Source organism: Arachis duranensis, chromosome 9, assembly GCF_000817695.3.
Source record: "Arachis duranensis cultivar V14167 chromosome 9, aradu.V14167.gnm2.J7QH, whole genome shotgun sequence".
Taxonomy (NCBI): domain Eukaryota; kingdom Viridiplantae; phylum Streptophyta; class Magnoliopsida; order Fabales; family Fabaceae; genus Arachis; species Arachis duranensis.
In genome coordinates this window covers 23522527-23528337 of record NC_029780.3, presented here as the reverse complement: position 1 = coordinate 23528337, position 5811 = coordinate 23522527, and positions in this window count along the sequence as shown.

Here is a 5811-nt window from a genome sequence, read left to right as displayed (position 1 = left end):
GTGGTAGCAATGAACAATTCTCATCACAATTGAGAAGGATAACTAGGATAGAACTTCTAATTTTCATACCTTGCCAAGAGCTTTTTATAGTTGTTAGTTTATTTTCATTACCATTTACTTTCATGTCTCTTATCCAAAACCCCAAAACAACTCAAACCAATAACAAGACACTTTATTGTAATTCCTAGGGAGAACGACCCGAGGTTCAATACTTCGGTTTATAAATTTTAGGGGTTTGTTTTAGTGACAAACAACTTTTTGTATGAAAGGATTATTGCTTGGTTTAGAAACTATACTTCGACGAGATTTTATTTGAGAAATTCTAAACCGTCAAAAATCCATTCATCAAGACCTCTCCGTTGGACGGCGCTACAGGTCCACGAAGCGTGGATGCACTCATACCCAGCGAGGAGCGAGGGGGTAGTAGAGGAAAGGGTGCCGTCGTACCTACAGCGCTAGAAGCTACCCGCGATCTACAACCGTTGGCGGGGCAACGTGCCGCCATGGACGGCGAGCCTGACCAAGAAGCAGAAAGGCGTTGTTTATTGCCTCGGAAATTTGCTGCTGATTCGCAAGAGAGCTTGATTAAATATGGAGATGACACGCTTGGGGATGGTTTAAACTTGAAGGGTGTGGGGGTTGATAGAGGCAGTGTCGGGGCTGGGTGTGCTAAGGACATCAGTATCGGTAATCCGAAAAACAGTAATGGAAAGGATATAGAACGGAAAGAGCAGATGCTGGAGAATAAGAGGACGTGGGAGCTAACTGTTGAATCAGGAGCCGTGCAGTATAACGATGAAGATGACATCATGACAATCCTTCAAGAATAGAATGAGGTATTAGCTCAGAAGAGGAGATTAGCAAAGTAAAAAGAGAAGGCGCGACGTTGCAGATCGACAAATCTCAAAAAGGTATGTAAAACAGATTTAAAATAATTTTTAGATATTGGAATATTAGGGGGTTATGGGGTGTTGGAAAATTGAGTATGGTGAAAGAACTAAAAAAGAAAGAAAAAGTGAACATGTTAGGGTTGGTTGAAACTAAGATGCAAGTTATGAGTAAGTTTCATGTATTACGTATTTGGGGGAGTGATGCTGTGGGGTGGGAGTTTGTAGAGTCAGAAGGCACATCTGGGGTTTTGTTGTTAATGTGGGATGATGTGCAATTTAAGATGAATAATTATTACAAAGGGAAAAGATGGTTAACTGTTGAAGGAGTGTTTTTAATAAATGAGTTCAACTGTGCATTCTGTTTAGTATATGGTGCTCATACTAGGATGGAAAAACTAGTTGCGTGGGAGGAACTGAGCTTTGTAACTGGGTTATGTCAAGATCCGATATGCTATATGGGAGACTTTATTGAGGTCATACAGATTGAAGAGAGGAAAGGTCAAGACAGGTTAACAGTGTCGGCAGCAAAGTTCAAGTGTGGTGTGATTGGCTACCTGATTTTGGGAGGCTGTGATCTATTCCGGGTTCACTGAAAGAACATTTTGAGAGTTGGACAGGTGTTGCTAATAGAAAAGAGGAGCGTAACAAGTGGATCATATGTTTCTTTGCAGTTATTTGGAATGTGTGGTTAGAAAGAAACGGGCGAATCTTTAATAACAAGGAATCCAGAGTAAAAGAAGTGTTTCACAGATCCTTGATCAGTTACAGAGAAAAAAATAACTTGGATCTCTTTTGTTGTTGATGGCAATGCTGGAGATAATACTAGGAATTGTTCTTAGGCTTTTTCTTTGTTTTTGATGGTTGTGTCTCTATTTGAGACTTTGTCGCTCCACTTGTGTTGAGCTCTTTTGTTAAAAAAAAAAGTATAATTTAAATACACGGATATAATAATGTACTCGATATGTACCAATGTGATTAATTACATATTTATTCTAATTAATATTACTTCTTTTTTATATGTTGAAATTCCTAAAATCAAAATGATTATTTTTCTAATTGCCATAGCCATAGCAACGTAGCAAGCTAGCAAGGTTTAGTATTTACATTACTTGTCACTTTCTTGTGTTTCTTATTTCTAGTCTTTGTGCCTCTAGTACTGGAGATCTGAACCACTTTATAAGAAATTCTACTATTTAAATTATTAGGGTAGCATTCATTTTTTAAACAAGTAATTTTTTATTTACTCAACTTTTGTAAAAGTCTAATCTTTGTAAATATATTTTTTTAAGCTTTTATTTATGGTTAATACTGCTAAATTTATATACAAGTTTTCATTGAAAACGAAATCTTATATGATGCTATCTATGAGCTAAGTTAGAGAATAAATTCATTATATCCCCTTTAAACTAAGACTTATAATCTTGTTCTATGAACTACTAATTTGTTGTATTCTATCTATAGACACAGGCACTCAATTATTGATAATGGCTAACTTTTTTTTTTTTGAAACACAAAACTCAACACAACAAAATGGAGTAAAGAAACAAGAATAAAAATCTGGTTATAAATTCTATTCTTTTGTCATTTTCGGTATTGCCATCAATAACCAAAAGAATCAGCACAATTCCACTTTTTGTAGCTTTTAAACTAATGTTGAACAACATCAGCAACTTCGGACGCCTTATTCTAAAAGGTCCTTTGATTTCTTTCTCACCAGATATTCCAAACAATAGCAAAAAAATCTATCAACCACTTCTTCCTATGATTCTTTCTCATTGTTATCCCTGTCCAACTTTCGAAATGTTCCTTTATTATACTTGGGATAGTTCATGAACGGCCACCATCACAAGCCCAAGCACACCACAGCTGCCACGAAAACTCAAGCAACAAACAAATGATATACACTCTCTACGTCCTTACCACATAGCACACACAAATTGTCACTAGATTTGATTACACTAAATCTACTCAGCCTATCTTTAATATTCACTCTACCAATTAGTACAAAACAAGTAAAAACTTCAACTCAAAGTGAAACCAGTCCCTTCCAAATAACTTTAGTGAAACTATAGCTTGATATATCTTCTGGTAACATTTCTTCCTACAATACCTGCACAAATGAGTTAGTAGTAAACAATCCATTTTTATCAAATTTTCATACAACTATAACTTTTCTTCCTCTTGTCAATTTGGCCTCTTGTAAAACACCATGTAGTTGGTTCAGTAACCCTAATTCCCATTGATATAGATCTCTTCTCCATTGAAAGTTCCACACCCACTCTACCCCTTTCCAAAGTTCACAGTCCCAAAATCATTTAGATACTCAGATTCAGACTTGGTGGGATGTGTTTATTCTAGGAAGTCAACATCAGGATACATCTTTATGCTTGCTGATGGAGCAATATCTTGAAAGAGTGCAAAACAATCACTTGTAGCCACTTCTATCATGGAAGCCGAGTTTATTGCTTGTTTTGAGGCTACATCACAAGGTGTTTGGTTAAAGAATTTTATCTCTGGATTTAAGATATGGATTGTATCTCTAGGCCATTGAGAATATATTGTGATAATTCAGCTGCTATATTTTAATGGCTAAGAATAATAGAAGTAGTAGTTGAAGTAAGCACATCGATATTAAGTACTTAGCCATTAAAGACCGAGTTAAATTTAATGAGGTACATATAGAGCATATTAGTACTAAACAGATGATAGTTAATCCTTTGACAAAAGACATACCACCAGGATTGTTTAAGGATTATGTTACTAGTGTGGTTTATGTTCTGTAACGTCACTTATATGACTTATGTTATATTATATGACATATTTGAATATGAAATTCTTATTATTGTTTGTTTCTCATTTGGTTAGTATATATGCGCATACATGATTGAGAATTATAAATAAAATTTAGTGAAGGACATAGAATAAGCATTGGGCTTATTCCTACAGAAATTCCACATAAAGAGTTTATTCAATTAGGAGATGCTACATTGTAATACATAGAAGGTAATACTCAATTAATGAGAACCTACCGCTATGATTCGTGTAATATGTATTAGTTGTTTAAGCATAGTATGTAATTATAGACTATACATAACAAATGTTGGACCAAGTGGGAGAATGTTAGAATTTTTATTCTAATTGTGGTACAATTTGTTAGTATAGAAATTAGTTTGGGTGGTGTTGTAATTATTAATTAATTATATTGGCAGTTGGTCTATTTTTTGATGGAAAGAACATGACTATTCGTAAACTTTATAAAGTTTGGGTCCTCAATTCTGATTACATAACAAAAACAAACACATTTTGATTCCATCTGACTTTATGATTCAAGAATTAGAAGTTCCAAATTAAATCAAAGAATTTATTGGCAATGGCTCGAGGTACACAAATTATTGATTTTATAAAATATCTAACATTTTGAAAAAAAAAATTTAAAATTTAAATTTATTGACGAATTTATCGTGAGTTAAATCTTCCTGTAGTTATTAATTTAATTATTAGTAAATAATATATTATCGTTAGATTCTCTTGAGAATAAACCCGATGAAAAAATTATTGATAGAATTTTTTGATGGTAATTAACGGCAGATAAAAAAAATCGTCAATAAACAATTACCAATGAATTTTATACCATTAAATTTATTCCAACATTAAATAAATTACTGGCATAAATTCATCGATAAACTTGACGGTATCCGTTGAATTTCTTGTACCAAAACAAATCGCAAAATCAAATAATAACGCCAAAACAAAGACACAAACTTAATGTGGAAATGAATTGACCTTTCTTTCTAGTTGAAGACTTTTCACTCGTAAACTTTTTCAAATAGTATCTCATTTCATCATAAGCCTTTTTTGTATATAAGGAAGACTCAAACAAAAACTTAATATATCTATATTGAGACCAAAATAAAAAAGAATATCACTCAATGTGTAGTGGTTGATTTCTGAATTTTCTCCTTTAGTTTTTTTGAAAACTAATTCTTCTTCTAGTAGCGAAATCCTAGCTTTACCAGCCGCTGTAGCAAATTATTTTTCATTATTATCATGATACTTTCTTTTTCTATTTGACAGTAGCAAATCTTTACATATTCTTTTTGTGTCTTATTGTTGATAGTTGATTCTTTCTAAACATAACAAACTCAGTGTTAATATCATTGATAATCCTAAAATTTTATAGCACATTCAATGAAATCAAAGATTAAAATTAATTTTCAATAAATTAACTAAATATTTGTTATCACAATAAATAATAAAATATTTTTTCAAACTCAACAAACTGTCTTGGTTAAATTTTTTTTAAAACACATCATGATTATTCTTTAATATTAGAAGTTGTTTCAAATTAAATCAATTAGCTAAAAGAATTTCTTGAACTATATATGCTAACATATTCCATTGCATACAAGTTCAAAGACTTGATAGAATTTATAGTTTACTTGCTTCAACGAAAATTATCCTAATATTCAACCCCATTCTTGTCTTACGTCTTTGTCATTTTTAACTTGGACCTCTAACACATCCATTGTAAAGCACTTAACTTAGCTTAGAATAAAATATGCAAATGAATATAATTTAAATAACATTTGTTTTACCCAAATTAAGTAAAGAAGAGTATTTGCAGCTAAAAAATAAAAATAACAAATAAATAAACAACAACAATATCATTAATAAATCAATAAATGAAACATAAAAAAAACGAAATAAAAATGATGACAAACAAGAGCAAACTAGAAGAGAATTTTATTTATATTCTAATTATGTATAGATAAAAAAATAAAAAGGAAAAAGGGTAGGGAAGTAACACAAAAAGATGTTTCTTTTCCGTTTGGAGCAAACAAACTCGAAAGGAGAGTCAAATGAGGAAGAAAAAAAAATAGGAAGATTTGAATGGGTAACTAATAAGCCTATATATTTATAT